We start from the raw sequence: 17,373 nt of genomic DNA on the forward strand, positions 1-17,373 counted from the left end.
AATCGATATTGTTGCATTCTGGAAATTCTTACTCCCATCTTCGGATTTATAAATCAGAGAATTCTTCTTAGGTCGTATGTCTTGGGGGATTCATGCTTATATGTCACATAAAGATACTACCGTACCTGGTCTTCCATAGAGGTCTCCCATCCAAGTACTAACCAGGCCCAATGGTGCTTAGCTTCCAAGATCAGACGAGATTGGGCGCTCTAACCCAGGTATGACGGTAGGTTATATTAGGACCTAACATGAAATCCCTTTTATCTTTTTCATCTTCATTAAAGAAATGGTGCTATCTCATAATTATCGTTAAATCCTCTAGGAGTCATAGTGTCCAATTCGAAAATCCAGAACATCTCACGTTTGGATAATTTATTTGCAAGATCTCCTCCTCTCTCTCCCAATTCCACATGTTCTATAGCTTTGAACGTTAGGTCATCTGGATCCGATCTATGGTGTGAAATAAAGTGTCTTGACACCATATGAGTCTCCACCTTGTTCTTGATATTCCTTATATGTTCTTGTATACGAAGTTTTAAAGGTCGTTTGGTCTTTCCTACGTATTTTATTCCACATGAACATTCCAAGAGGTAAATGACTGAAGTTGAATTGCAATTAAGATGTTGTTTAATTTTGTATTCCTTGGTATTTGCAGAATTACTGAAGTTTTTTCTCTGCCGATGTAAAAATTTGCATATATTGCACTTACCACATTTGTAACTCCCTGGACAGTTATGGATAATGTTGGATTTTGAAATATTAATATCACTTAACATACTAGGTGCTAGAGAATCTTTGAGATTCCTTGCCTTTCTGAATACAATGGGGGGTCTGGGTGGTAGAATTTCTTTTAAGACTGGATCCATTAGAAGGATCTTCCAATGCTTATTAAGGGAAATCTTAATGTCTCTCTCCTGTGCATTATATGTTGTGATGAATGGGATGATATTCTTCTCTTCCTCTTCCACATTCTTATATTCCAATAACATATTCCTCTCCATGGTATCCATTTTCTCCTTTGCTTCCAATAATAACCTTGGAGGATATTCTTTCTCTAAAAATCGATTTGTATATGTTTGGATTTGCTCGTTACATGTTTGTGTTTCACTGCAATTTCTTTTTATTCTGTGAAATTGTGAGTACGGAATATTCTCTTTCCATCTTCTTAGATGTCCGCTCTTAAAATGAAGATAACTATTGGTATCTACTTCCTTTATGAAGTTCTTTGTAATGATCGTGTTTTCTTCTCCACGTAGAACCAAATCCAGAAATTCAATAGTACTCTTATTTATTTTCGATGTGAATTTCAAATTCATATTATTCTCTGAAATGTGATTTAAAAACAATTGGAAATCTTCCTCCAACCCTTCCCATATTATCAGAATATCATCTATATATCTCTTAAAAAATATGATGTTATTTCTAAATGGATTATTTTCATAGACATAATTCTTTTCCCAACATCCCATAAAAAGATTGGCAAAGCTAGGGGCAAAAGTTGTCCCCATAGCAGTGCCGCAAATTTGCCGATAAAATTGGTGTAAAAATTTAAAATAATTATGATCCAGAATAAAAGACATTAAATCACATAAAAATTCTTTGTGTGTAGTGCTCATTGTTGGGTCCACTTCAAAATATTCTCTACAAGCATTGATCCCTTTACCATGTTCAATACATGTGTATAAGGATTGAACATCAATTGTGACCCATGAATAAGTTGCTTTCCATTCCATCCCTTTTAAAATTTGTAATAAATTAGTAGTGTCTTTTAAATACGATTGAAGTTCTTTCACATATTTACATAAAAAAATGTCCACATATTCAGACAGGTGTGAAGTTAACGAATCTATTCCTGCGATGATGGGTCTTCCTGGGGGATTTTCCAAAGACTTATGAATTTTTGGTAGAAAATAAAATATGGGGGTTGTAGGATTGGTCTGTAGGAGATATTGGAACTCCTCCTTGGTTAAAATGCCATTATGTAGTCCATATACTAAGAGTCTCCTTAACTCATCCACATATTTCTCCAAAGGATCACAATCGAGTGGTACATAGGAATTACTGTCACCTAATAACCTATGAGATTCCTTAATATATTGTGATCTATCCATAATGACCAATCCCCCCCCCTTGTCAGCTTGTTTAATGATAATATCCTTGTTGTTTTGTAAGTTTTTTAAGGCTTCTTTTTCTTTATTTTTCAGATTCTGTTTATTATTGTGTTTCAGATTGCCTTCACATAAGTCTTTTTTAACTAAGTCATAAAAAACATTAAGATGATGTCCTTTCGATTCGAGTGGATAATACTTTGATTTACCCTTTAGTCCTGACTTGGAAGCATTCTCCTGAAAATTCTTAATCACTGCGTCATCTTTTCTTACAAAGTGTCTTTTTAATGTCAAGTTTCTTATAAATTTGTTGAGATCAATGAAGGTCTGGAACCTATTCATATTACTTGATGGAGCAAATGTCAGCCCTTTGTTCAATAGTGACACTTCATGTTTAGATAAGATGTGTTTCGATAGATTAAAGATCCCTCTTTCCTTGGGGTCTACATCAGGTTCCTCCTTTTGTAATTTCTTCCTCCTGCCTCCTCGTATCCCTCTTCGTCTCTTACCCTTCTTTTCATAGGGGATGCCAATTTCGTGGTTTCCCTGAAGAAGGTTTTCCTTGGATTCATTGAATTGTGGTCTGGTCCTGGGGATAAAAAATGATCTGAATCGCTATTTGAATCAAATCTTTGAAGTGTTGAAAACCGGTTCTTTGTGTGGTATGTTCTATAGTTGGGTTGTTCATTCATAACATCATCCCTTTTAAAACTTTGTTTTCTTCTAGATGGAACTGTTCTCCAAGTGGTTGTTTCTTGTCTGGGATTATGTAATGACTGTTGTCCAACCGATTTATTGAATCTACTCCAATTCTTGACTTTATTGGAGTCATAATCTTGTTTGTCCCTAATAAATTTCCTCTCTTTCCCTTTCATGACATCCTCTTCAATGCGGTCAAGTTTGCGTGATAAAACTTTCTCGTTAATATTGTATTCCCCATTATCCTTGAATTTCTCCATATGTGTTTCTTTTTGTTTTATCTCAAGTTCCAATTCTGACATTATATTTTTCTTTTCCATAATAATTAATTTCATCAAATCCATGGAACAATTATGTAAAATTTTGTCCCATTTATCCATAAATTCTGATTTATCTAAACCAAAGGTTGGATTTTTTAATAGTCTCAAACCTCTTGGAATTCTATTAACTGATATGTAATGTTCAAGACCCTTGATGTCCCACCATGCCTTGATCTCTTTAGTGAGAGATTTCTCCATCTCCCAAAACAGGTTATCTAAATTTTCGGTTGGAATACTCTCTTGTAGTAAAACATGGTCCTCATTAAATATTTTCTGGCATAAATCACTCCTTTTGTTTAGACGTTCATTGTTTCTGTACATCTTTGTACGTTTATCTGTTTGGGACTCCTCCAAAAGGCTGCTGTATTCAATAACCAAAGTTTACGTGCAGCAGAAGATCACAGCGCCAGTTGGGTGCAAATCCCTCAATGTGGTATTTTTATCAGTTGTGTGTCTATTGTCTCACACTAAAATTTGTAATAATGTGACACTATTATAATGCACCCCCAAAAATGTGTGAGTGTCAGCTCAACCAGCAAAATAATGTAACAGTGGTGATCTATTACATATACAAACAAATAGAAAATACAAGGAGCTGGTATAGAGCGCCTACTGTGCTTATATAACTTATTATAAAGTGCTAACAATATAAAGTGATATCGTGCAATAAAAGTGCTAATGCCAGGATAGTAATATCAAATTATCATTATCCTCAAATATTTATGCAATTTATTATATATAAAGTATAACTTATAAAATAACAACGGTCTATATGACTAAAGTGCTATTGCAGAGATCCTTCAAGGATCATAAACTAAATTAACAATCATAACATTCCATAAACATGTGCAAAAAATGCATAAATAATTTAAAATGTGAATCAATAAAAGTGCAAAAATTCATTTAAAATAACATAAATTAGTTTTAATCAGACACAACAATAGATATCCTCCTACATGAAGGATAAATGACATAAAAACACATAAAACCAAGGACAAAAATGTGTATATATAAAAAAGGACTATAGATTTATCAGAATAAATAGGAATAAAAATCGTAGCTTATCTGATAAAAATGGCAAGTTCATGAATGGAAAGATAATAGCAGCCTCCAACGCGTTTCGTCCGTATCCTGGACTTCTTCAAGGGATATTTTAGCTCCTGTGGGGTATCCAATATTTATACCCCTTCTAATAATGACAAACAAGAATTGACAGAGCTCCTTAGTGACATCACTTCCGGTTTTCTAAACAGTTCCTCTCTATTAAAGTGGAGTAACCACTTAGAATCACATTAGGCCATTTCCTTTATTAAAACATTATTAAATTGGAAGTCTGTTTCCTAAATATAAATTATTTGCTAGCATATTACTCCTTCCTTGCTGTGTATCGCGTCGCGTCACTTCCGCCCTTGTTATTCGTGCATCGCGGTCCTTCCGCCCTTACTTGAGCAATTCACTACATCACTTCCTCCTCCGTTGTCAACGTCCCCATTGCGCGCTATGCCTCCTCCTTCCTTGTGCAGGATAGGACCTTTTATCCACTCGTCCGCCTGTCACGTGTGTCACGTCCAGCGTCAAAGCATCTCCAGTTTCTGGCGGCCTCCATCTTTGTACTCTAAATGTCTCCTTTGCCCGCGGCCATCTTGCTACTCTCATAAGTTCCATTTTCTTTGCCATATTTATGCTCCCATCTGCATCATGTTATTTATAATCCTGAGGATAGTAGTTTAGTTATTATTTCCTATATGGAATAATGGATGACAATATTAGTTTAAATATATATAACCAGCCATATGCTTGGACTCTAAAAAATGATGAGAGATTGTGACAGTTTCTAATTATTCTCCACACCTATTCAGAATCATAACTAGAATTCAAACAACTCCATAAATAAATAAATATCACATATATTGATGTATAATGTAAACTTATATGTGGACACTAGTAAAAAATCCTAAAATCATACTATTGGGGACTAATATAGTACATCCTTAAAAAATAATAAGTAATGATGATATTAAAAATTCTTCTTAAAAAAAATGGTGGATGGCAATCTTCTTTAGGGATATTATAGTTCATATGCATATATATATATGCATATATATATATATAGTCTTTTCACTCTGTAGGGTCAATTGGTTCTTATGTGAGTCTTGAAACATGTAATCGATATTGTTGCATTCTGGAAATTCTTACTCCCATCTTCGGATTTATAAATCAGAGAATTCTTCTTAGGTCGTATGTCTTGGGGGATTCATGCTTATATGTCACATAAAGATACTACCGTACCTGGTCTTCCATAGAGGTCTCCCATCCAAGTACTAACCAGGCCCAATGGTGCTTAGCTTCCAAGATCAGACGAGATTGGGCGCTCTAACCCAGGTATGACGGTAGGTTATATTAGGACCTAACATGAAATCCCTTTTATCTTTTTCATCTTCATTAAAGAAATGGTGCTATCTCATAATTATCGTTAAATCCTCTAGGAGTCATAGTGTCCAATTCGAAAATCCAGAACATCTCACGTTTGGATAATTTATTTGCAAGATCTCCTCCTCTCTCTCCCAATTCCACATGTTCTATAGCTTTGAACGTTAGGTCATCTGGATCCGATCTATGGTGTGAAATAAAGTGTCTTGACACCATATGAGTCTCCACCTTGTTCTTGATATTCCTTATATGTTCTTGTATACGAAGTTTTAAAGGTCGTTTGGTCTTTCCTACGTATTTTATTCCACATGAACATTCCAAGAGGTAAATGACTGAAGTTGAATTGCAATTAAGATGTTGTTTAATTTTGTATTCCTTGGTATTTGCAGAATTACTGAAGTTTTTTCTCTGCCGATGTAAAAATTTGCATATATTGCACTTACCACATTTGTAACTCCCTGGACAGTTATGGATAATGTTGGATTTTGAAATATTAATATCACTTAACATACTAGGTGCTAGAGAATCTTTGAGATTCCTTGCCTTTCTGAATACAATGGGGGGTCTGGGTGGTAGAATTTCTTTTAAGACTGGATCCATTAGAAGGATCTTCCAATGCTTATTAAGGGAAATCTTAATGTCTCTCTCCTGTGCATTATATGTTGTGATGAATGGGATGATATTCTTCTCTTCCTCTTCCACATTCTTATATTCCAATAACATATTCCTCTCCATGGTATCCATTTTCTCCTTTGCTTCCAATAATAACCTTGGAGGATATTCTTTCTCTAAAAATCGATTTGTATATGTTTGGATTTGCTCGTTACATGTTTGTGTTTCACTGCAATTTCTTTTTATTCTGTGAAATTGTGAGTACGGAATATTCTCTTTCCATCTTCTTAGATGTCCGCTCTTAAAATGAAGATAACTATTGGTATCTACTTCCTTTATGAAGTTCTTTGTAATGATCGTGTTTTCTTCTCCACGTAGAACCAAATCCAGAAATTCAATAGTACTCTTATTTATTTTCGATGTGAATTTCAAATTCATATTATTCTCTGAAATGTGATTTAAAAACAATTGGAAATCTTCCTCCAACCCTTCCCATATTATCAGAATATCATCTATATATCTCTTAAAAAATATGATGTTATTTCTAAATGGATTATTTTCATAGACATAATTCTTTTCCCAACATCCCATAAAAAGATTGGCAAAGCTAGGGGCAAAAGTTGTCCCCATAGCAGTGCCGCAAATTTGCCGATAAAATTGGTGTAAAAATTTAAAATAATTATGATCCAGAATAAAAGACATTAAATCACATAAAAATTCTTTGTGTGTAGTGCTCATTGTTGGGTCCACTTCAAAATATTCTCTACAAGCATTGATCCCTTTACCATGTTCAATACATGTGTATAAGGATTGAACATCAATTGTGACCCATGAATAAGTTGCTTTCCATTCCATCCCTTTTAAAATTTGTAATAAATTAGTAGTGTCTTTTAAATACGATTGAAGTTCTTTCACATATTTACATAAAAAAATGTCCACATATTCAGACAGGTGTGAAGTTAACGAATCTATTCCTGCGATGATGGGTCTTCCTGGGGGATTTTCCAAAGACTTATGAATTTTTGGTAGAAAATAAAATATGGGGGTTGTAGGATTGGTCTGTAGGAGATATTGGAACTCCTCCTTGGTTAAAATGCCATTATGTAGTCCATATACTAAGAGTCTCCTTAACTCATCCACATATTTCTCCAAAGGATCACAATCGAGTGGTACATAGGAATTACTGTCACCTAATAACCTATGAGATTCCTTAATATATTGTGATCTATCCATAATGACCAATCCCCCCCCCTTGTCAGCTTGTTTAATGATAATATCCTTGTTGTTTTGTAAGTTTTTTAAGGCTTCTTTTTCTTTATTTTTCAGATTCTGTTTATTATTGTGTTTCAGATTGCCTTCACATAAGTCTTTTTTAACTAAGTCATAAAAAACATTAAGATGATGTCCTTTCGATTCGAGTGGATAATACTTTGATTTACCCTTTAGTCCTGACTTGGAAGCATTCTCCTGAAAATTCTTAATCACTGCGTCATCTTTTCTTACAAAGTGTCTTTTTAATGTCAAGTTTCTTATAAATTTGTTGAGATCAATGAAGGTCTGGAACCTATTCATATTACTTGATGGAGCAAATGTCAGCCCTTTGTTCAATAGTGACACTTCATGTTTAGATAAGATGTGTTTCGATAGATTAAAGATCCCTCTTTCCTTGGGGTCTACATCAGGTTCCTCCTTTTGTAATTTCTTCCTCCTGCCTCCTCGTATCCCTCTTCGTCTCTTACCCTTCTTTTCATAGGGGATGCCAATTTCGTGGTTTCCCTGAAGAAGGTTTTCCTTGGATTCATTGAATTGTGGTCTGGTCCTGGGGATAAAAAATGATCTGAATCGCTATTTGAATCAAATCTTTGAAGTGTTGAAAACCGGTTCTTTGTGTGGTATGTTCTATAGTTGGGTTGTTCATTCATAACATCATCCCTTTTAAAACTTTGTTTTCTTCTAGATGGAACTGTTCTCCAAGTGGTTGTTTCTTGTCTGGGATTATGTAATGACTGTTGTCCAACCGATTTATTGAATCTACTCCAATTCTTGACTTTATTGGAGTCATAATCTTGTTTGTCCCTAATAAATTTCCTCTCTTTCCCTTTCATGACATCCTCTTCAATGCGGTCAAGTTTGCGTGATAAAACTTTCTCGTTAATATTGTATTCCCCATTATCCTTGAATTTCTCCATATGTGTTTCTTTTTGTTTTATCTCAAGTTCCAATTCTGACATTATATTTTTCTTTTCCATAATAATTAATTTCATCAAATCCATGGAACAATTATGTAAAATTTTGTCCCATTTATCCATAAATTCTGATTTATCTAAACCAAAGGTTGGATTTTTTAATAGTCTCAAACCTCTTGGAATTCTATTAACTGATATGTAATGTTCAAGACCCTTGATGTCCCACCATGCCTTGATCTCTTTAGTGAGAGATTTCTCCATCTCCCAAAACAGGTTATCTAAATTTTCGGTTGGAATACTCTCTTGTAGTAAAACATGGTCCTCATTAAATATTTTCTGGCATAAATCACTCCTTTTGTTTAGACGTTCATTGTTTCTGTACATCTTTGTACGTTTATCTGTTTGGGACTCCTCCAAAAGGCTGCTGTATTCAATAACCAAAGTTTACGTGCAGCAGAAGATCACAGCGCCAGTTGGGTGCAAATCCCTCAATGTGGTATTTTTATCAGTTGTGTGTCTATTGTCTCACACTAAAATTTGTAATAATGTGACACTATTATAATGCACCCCCAAAAATGTGTGAGTGTCAGCTCAACCAGCAAAATAATGTAACAGTGGTGATCTATTACATATACAAACAAATAGAAAATACAAGGAGCTGGTATAGAGCGCCTACTGTGCTTATATAACTTATTATAAAGTGCTAACAATATAAAGTGATATCGTGCAATAAAAGTGCTAATGCCAGGATAGTAATATCAAATTATCATTATCCTCAAATATTTATGCAATTTATTATATATAAAGTATAACTTATAAAATAACAACGGTCTATATGACTAAAGTGCTATTGCAGAGATCCTTCAAGGATCATAAACTAAATTAACAATCATAACATTCCATAAACATGTGCAAAAAATGCATAAATAATTTAAAATGTGAATCAATAAAAGTGCAAAAATTCATTTAAAATAACATAAATTAGTTTTAATCAGACACAACAATAGATATCCTCCTACATGAAGGATAAATGACATAAAAACACATAAAACCAAGGACAAAAATGTGTATATATAAAAAAGGACTATAGATTTATCAGAATAAATAGGAATAAAAATCGTAGCTTATCTGATAAAAATGGCAAGTTCATGAATGGAAAGATAATAGCAGCCTCCAACGCGTTTCGTCCGTATCCTGGACTTCTTCAAGGGATATTTTAGCTCCTGTGGGGTATCCAATATTTATACCCCTTCTAATAATGACAAACAAGAATTGACAGAGCTCCTTAGTGACATCACTTCCGGTTTTCTAAACAGTTCCTCTCTATTAAAGTGGAGTAACCACTTAGAATCACATTAGGCCATTTCCTTTATTAAAACATTATTAAATTGGAAGTCTGTTTCCTAAATATAAATTATTTGCTAGCATATTACTCCTTCCTTGCTGTGTATCGCGTCGCGTCACTTCCGCCCTTGTTATTCGTGCATCGCGGTCCTTCCGCCCTTACTTGAGCAATTCACTACATCACTTCCTCCTCCGTTGTCAACGTCCCCATTGCGCGCTATGCCTCCTCCTTCCTTGTGCAGGATAGGACCTTTTATCCACTCGTCCGCCTGTCACGTGTGTCACGTCCAGCGTCAAAGCATCTCCAGTTTCTGGCGGCCTCCATCTTTGTACTCTAAATGTCTCCTTTGCCCGCGGCCATCTTGCTACTCTCATAAGTTCCATTTTCTTTGCCATATTTATGCTCCCATCTGCATCATGTTATTTATAATCCTGAGGATAGTAGTTTAGTTATTATTTCCTATATGGAATAATGGATGACAATATTAGTTTAAATATATATAACCAGCCATATGCTTGGACTCTAAAAAATGATGAGAGATTGTGACAGTTTCTAATTATTCTCCACACCTATTCAGAATCATAACTAGAATTCAAACAACTCCATAAATAAATAAATATCACATATATTGATGTATAATGTAAACTTATATGTGGACACTAGTAAAAAATCCTAAAATCATACTATTGGGGACTAATATAGTACATCCTTAAAAAATAATAAGTAATGATGATATTAAAAATTCTTCTTAAAAAAAATGGTGGATGGCAATCTTCTTTAGGGATATTATAGTTCATATGCATATATATATATGCATATATATATATATAGTCTTTTCACTCTGTAGGGTCAATTGGTTCTTATGTGAGTCTTGAAACATGTAATCGATATTGTTGCATTCTGGAAATTCTTACTCCCATCTTCGGATTTATAAATCAGAGAATTCTTCTTAGGTCGTATGTCTTGGGGGATTCATGCTTATATGTCACATAAAGATACTACCGTACCTGGTCTTCCATAGAGGTCTCCCATCCAAGTACTAACCAGGCCCAATGGTGCTTAGCTTCCAAGATCAGACGAGATTGGGCGCTCTAACCCAGGTATGACGGTAGGTTATATTAGGACCTAACATGAAATCCCTTTTATCTTTTTCATCTTCATTAAAGAAATGGTGCTATCTCATAATTATCGTTAAATCCTCTAGGAGTCATAGTGTCCAATTCGAAAATCCAGAACATCTCACGTTTGGATAATTTATTTGCAAGATCTCCTCCTCTCTCTCCCAATTCCACATGTTCTATAGCTTTGAACGTTAGGTCATCTGGATCCGATCTATGGTGTGAAATAAAGTGTCTTGACACCATATGAGTCTCCACCTTGTTCTTGATATTCCTTATATGTTCTTGTATACGAAGTTTTAAAGGTCGTTTGGTCTTTCCTACGTATTTTATTCCACATGAACATTCCAAGAGGTAAATGACTGCAGTTGAATTGCAATTAAGATGTTGTTTAATTTTGTATTCCTTGGTATTTGCAGAATTACTGAAGTTTTTTCTCTGCCGATGTAAAAATTTGCATATATTGCACTTACCACATTTGTAACTCCCTGGACAGTTATGGATAATGTTGGATTTTGAAATATTAATATCACTTAACATACTAGGTGCTAGAGAATCTTTGAGATTCCTTGCCTTTCTGAATACAATGGGGGGTCTGGGTGGTAGAATTTCTTTTAAGACTGGATCCATTAGAAGGATCTTCCAATGCTTATTAAGGGAAATCTTAATGTCTCTCTCCTGTGCATTATATGTTGTGATGAATGGGATGATATTCTTCTCTTCCTCTTCCACATTCTTATATTCCAATAACATATTCCTCTCCATGGTATCCATTTTCTCCTTTGCTTCCAATAATAACCTTGGAGGATATTCTTTCTCTAAAAATCGATTTGTATATGTTTGGATTTGCTCGTTACATGTTTGTGTTTCACTGCAATTTCTTTTTATTCTGTGAAATTGTGAGTACGGAATATTCTCTTTCCATCTTCTTAGATGTCCGCTCTTAAAATGAAGATAACTATTGGTATCTACTTCCTTTATGAAGTTCTTTGTAATGATCGTGTTTTCTTCTCCACGTAGAACCAAATCCAGAAATTCAATAGTACTCTTATTTATTTTCGATGTGAATTTCAAATTCATATTATTCTCTGAAATGTGATTTAAAAACAATTGGAAATCTTCCTCCAACCCTTCCCATATTATCAGAATATCATCTATATATCTCTTAAAAAATATGATGTTATTTCTAAATGGATTATTTTCATAGACATAATTCTTTTCCCAACATCCCATAAAAAGATTGGCAAAGCTAGGGGCAAAAGTTGTCCCCATAGCAGTGCCGCAAATTTGCCGATAAAATTGGTGTAAAAATTTAAAATAATTATGATCCAGAATAAAAGACATTAAATCACATAAAAATTCTTTGTGTGTAGTGCTCATTGTTGGGTCCACTTCAAAATATTCTCTACAAGCATTGATCCCTTTACCATGTTCAATACATGTGTATAAGGATTGAACATCAATTGTGACCCATGAATAAGTTGCTTTCCATTCCATCCCTTTTAAAATTTGTAATAAATTAGTAGTGTCTTTTAAATACGATTGAAGTTCTTTCACATATTTACATAAAAAAATGTCCACATATTCAGACAGGTGTGAAGTTAACGAATCTATTCCTGCGATGATGGGTCTTCCTGGGGGATTTTCCAAAGACTTATGAATTTTTGGTAGAAAATAAAATATGGGGGTTGTAGGATTGGTCTGTAGGAGATATTGGAACTCCTCCTTGGTTAAAATGCCATTATGTAGTCCATATACTAAGAGTCTCCTTAACTCATCCACATATTTCTCCAAAGGATCACAATCGAGTGGTACATAGGAATTACTGTCACCTAATAACCTATGAGATTCCTTAATATATTGTGATCTATCCATAATGACCAATCCCCCCCCCTTGTCAGCTTGTTTAATGATAATATCCTTGTTGTTTTGTAAGTTTTTTAAGGCTTCTTTTTCTTTATTTTTCAGATTCTGTTTATTATTGTGTTTCAGATTGCCTTCACATAAGTCTTTTTTAACTAAGTCATAAAAAACATTAAGATGATGTCCTTTCGATTCGAGTGGATAATACTTTGATTTACCCTTTAGTCCTGACTTGGAAGCATTCTCCTGAAAATTCTTAATCACTGCGTCATCTTTTCTTACAAAGTGTCTTTTTAATGTCAAGTTTCTTATAAATTTGTTGAGATCAATGAAGGTCTGGAACCTATTCATATTACTTGATGGAGCAAATGTCAGCCCTTTGTTCAATAGTGACACTTCATGTTTAGATAAGATGTGTTTCGATAGATTAAAGATCCCTCTTTCCTTGGGGTCTACATCAGGTTCCTCCTTTTGTAATTTCTTCCTCCTGCCTCCTCGTATCCCTCTTCGTCTCTTACCCTTCTTTTCATAGGGGATGCCAATTTCGTGGTTTCCCTGAAGAAGGTTTTCCTTGGATTCATTGAATTGTGGTCTGGTCCTGGGGATAAAAAATGATCTGAATCGCTATTTGAATCAAATCTTTGAAGTGTTGAAAACCGGTTCTTTGTGTGGTATGTTCTATAGTTGGGTTGTTCATTCATAACATCATCCCTTTTAAAACTTTGTTTTCTTCTAGATGGAACTGTTCTCCAAGTGGTTGTTTCTTGTCTGGGATTATGTAATGACTGTTGTCCAACCGATTTATTGAATCTACTCCAATTCTTGACTTTATTGGAGTCATAATCTTGTTTGTCCCTAATAAATTTCCTCTCTTTCCCTTTCATGACATCCTCTTCAATGCGGTCAAGTTTGCGTGATAAAACTTTCTCGTTAATATTGTATTCCCCATTATCCTTGAATTTCTCCATATGTGTTTCTTTTTGTTTTATCTCAAGTTCCAATTCTGACATTATATTTTTCTTTTCCATAATAATTAATTTCATCAAATCCATGGAACAATTATGTAAAATTTTGTCCCATTTATCCATAAATTCTGATTTATCTAAACCAAAGGTTGGATTTTTTAATAGTCTCAAACCTCTTGGAATTCTATTAACTGATATGTAATGTTCAAGACCCTTGATGTCCCACCATGCCTTGATCTCTTTAGTGAGAGATTTCTCCATCTCCCAAAACAGGTTATCTAAATTTTCGGTTGGAATACTCTCTTGTAGTAAAACATGGTCCTCATTAAATATTTTCTGGCATAAATCACTCCTTTTGTTTAGACGTTCATTGTTTCTGTACATCTTTGTACGTTTATCTGTTTGGGACTCCTCCAAAAGGCTGCTGTATTCAATAACCAAAGTTTACGTGCAGCAGAAGATCACAGCGCCAGTTGGGTGCAAATCCCTCAATGTGGTATTTTTATCAGTTGTGTGTCTATTGTCTCACACTAAAATTTGTAATAATGTGACACTATTATAATGCACCCCCAAAAATGTGTGAGTGTCAGCTCAACCAGCAAAATAATGTAACAGTGGTGATCTATTACATATACAAACAAATAGAAAATACAAGGAGCTGGTATAATCATTACTTATTATTTTTTAAGGATGTACTATATTAGTCCCCAATAGTATGATTTTAGGATTTTTTACTAGTGTCCACATATAAGTTTACATTATACATCAATATATGTGATATTTATTTATTTATGGAGTTGTTTGAATTCTAGTTATGATTCTGAATAGGTGTGGAGAATAATTAGAAACTGTCACAATCTCTCATCATTTTTTAGAGTCCAAGCATATGGCTGGTTATATATATTTAAACTAATATTGTCATCCATTATTCCATATAGGAAATAATAACTAAACTACTATCCTCAGGATTATAAATAACATGATGCAGATGGGAGCATAAATATGGCAAAGAAAATGGAACTTATGAGAGTAGCAAGATGGCCGCGGGCAAAGGAGACATTTAGAGTACAAAGATGGAGGCCGCCAGAAACTGGAGATGCTTTGACGCTGGACGTGACACACGTGACAGGCGGACGAGTGGATAAAAGGTCCTATCCTGCACAAGGAAGGAGGAGGCATAGCGCGCAATGGGGACGTTGACAACGGAGGAGGAAGTGATGTAGTGAATTGCTCAAGTAAGGGCGGAAGGACCGCGATGCACGAATAACAAGGGCGGAAGTGACGCGACGCGATACACAGCAAGGAAGGAGTAATATGCTAGCAAATAATTTATATTTAGGAAACAGACTTCCAATTTAATAATGTTTTAATAAAGGAAATGGCCTAATGTGATTCTAAGTGGTTACTCCACTTTAATAGAGAGGAACTGTTTAGAAAACCGGAAGTGATGTCACTAAGGAGCTCTGTCAATTCTTGTTTGTCATTATTAGAAGGGGTATAAATATTGGATACCCCACAGGAGCTAAAATATCCCTTGAAGAAGTCCAGGATACGGACGAAACGCGTTGGAGGCTGCTATTATCTTTCCATTCATGAACTTGCCATTTTTATCAGATAAGCTACGATTTTTATTCCTATTTATTCTGATAAATCTATAGTCCTTTTTTATATATACACATTTTTGTCCTTGGTTTTATGTGTTTTTATGTCATTTATCCTTCATGTAGGAGGATATCTATTGTTGTGTCTGATTAAAACTAATTTATGTTATTTTAAATGAATTTTTGCACTTTTATTGATTCACATTTTAAATTATTTATGCATTTTTTGCACATGTTTATGGAATGTTATGATTGTTAATTTAGTTTATGATCCTTGAAGGATCTCTGCAATAGCACTTTAGTCATATAGACCGTTGTTATTTTATAAGTTATACTTTATATATAATAAATTGCATAAATATTTGAGGATAATGATAATTTGATATTACTATCCTGGCATTAGCACTTTTATTGCACGATATCACTTTATATTGTTAGCACTTTATAATAAGTTATATAAGCACAGTAGGCGCTCTATACCAGCTCCTTGTATTTTCTATTTGTTTGTATATGTAATAGATCACCACTGTTACATTATTTTGCTGGTTGAGCTGACACTCACACATTTTTGGGGGTGCATTATAATAGTGTCACATTATTACAAATTTTAGTGTGAGACAATAGACACACAACTGATAAAAATACCACATTGAGGGATTTGCACCCAACTGGCGCTGTGATCTTCTGCTGCACGTAAACTTTGGTTATTGAATACAGCAGCCTTTTGGAGGAGTCCCAAACAGATAAACGTACAAAGATGTACAGAAACAATGAACGTCTAAACAAAAGGAGTGATTTATGCCAGAAAATATTTAATGAGGACCATGTTTTACTACAAGAGAGTATTCCAACCGAAAATTTAGATAACCTGTTTTGGGAGATGGAGAAATCTCTCACTAAAGAGATCAAGGCATGGTGGGACATCAAGGGTCTTGAACATTACATATCAGTTAATAGAATTCCAAGAGGTTTGAGACTATTAAAAAATCCAACCTTTGGTTTAGATAAATCAGAATTTATGGATAAATGGGACAAAATTTTACATAATTGTTCCATGGATTTGATGAAATTAATTATTATGGAAAAGAAAAATATAATGTCAGAATTGGAACTTGAGATAAAACAAAAAGAAACACATATGGAGAAATTCAAGGATAATGGGGAATACAATATTAACGAGAAAGTTTTATCACGCAAACTTGACCGCATTGAAGAGGATGTCATGAAAGGGAAAGAGAGGAAATTTATTAGGGACAAACAAGATTATGACTCCAATAAAGTCAAGAATTGGAGTAGATTCAATAAATCGGTTGGACAACAGTCATTACATAATCCCAGACAAGAAACAACCACTTGGAGAACAGTTCCATCTAGAAGAAAACAAAGTTTTAAAAGGGATGATGTTATGAATGAACAACCCAACTATAGAACATACCACACAAAGAACCGGTTTTCAACACTTCAAAGATTTGATTCAAATAGCGATTCAGATCATTTTTTATCCCCAGGACCAGACCACAATTCAATGAATCCAAGGAAAACCTTCTTCAGGGAAACCACGAAATTGGCATCCCCTATGAAAAGAAGGGTAAGAGACGAAGAGGGATACGAGGAGGCAGGAGGAAGAAATTACAAAAGGAGGAACCTGATGTAGACCCCAAGGAAAGAGGGATCTTTAATCTATCGAAACACATCTTATCTAAACATGAAGTGTCACTATTGAACAAAGGGCTGACATTTGCTCCATCAAGTAATATGAATAGGTTCCAGACCTTCATTGATCTCAACAAATTTATAAGAAACTTGACATTAAAAAGACACTTTGTAAGAAAAGATGACGCAGTGATTAAGAATTTTCAGGAGAATGCTTCCAAGTCAGGACTAAAGGGTAAATCAAAGTATTATCCACTCGAATCGAAAGGACATCATCTTAATGTTTTTTATGACTTAGTTAAAAAAGACTTATGTGAAGGCAATCTGAAACACAATAATAAACAGAATCTGAAAAATAAAGAAAAAGAAGCCTTAAAAAACTTACAAAACAACAAGGATATTATCATTAAACAAGCTGACAAGGGGGGGGATTGGTCATTATGGATAGATCACAATATATTAAGGAATCTCAT

At 34.4% G+C, this 17,373-nt stretch overlaps 1 protein-coding gene and 3 pseudogenes across 3 annotated transcripts in view; 1 reads left to right on the plus strand and 3 right to left on the minus strand.

The window, feature by feature from the left end:
• The window catches only part of BBS9 (Bardet-Biedl syndrome 9), a 538,001-nt gene that overhangs the window by 364,781 nt on the left and 155,847 nt on the right, over positions 1-17,373 (plus strand). The window lies entirely within an intron of this gene.
• Positions 114-232, minus strand: LOC148535236 (5S ribosomal RNA; annotated as a pseudogene).
• Positions 5,405-5,523, minus strand: LOC148535237 (5S ribosomal RNA; annotated as a pseudogene).
• On the minus strand, positions 10,696-10,814 carry LOC148535238 (5S ribosomal RNA; annotated as a pseudogene).

This window comes from Taudactylus pleione, unplaced genomic scaffold, assembly GCF_031769625.1.
Source record: "Taudactylus pleione unplaced genomic scaffold, aTauple2 ptg000054l, whole genome shotgun sequence".
Classification (NCBI taxonomy): Eukaryota; Metazoa; Chordata; class Amphibia; order Anura; family Myobatrachidae; genus Taudactylus; species Taudactylus pleione.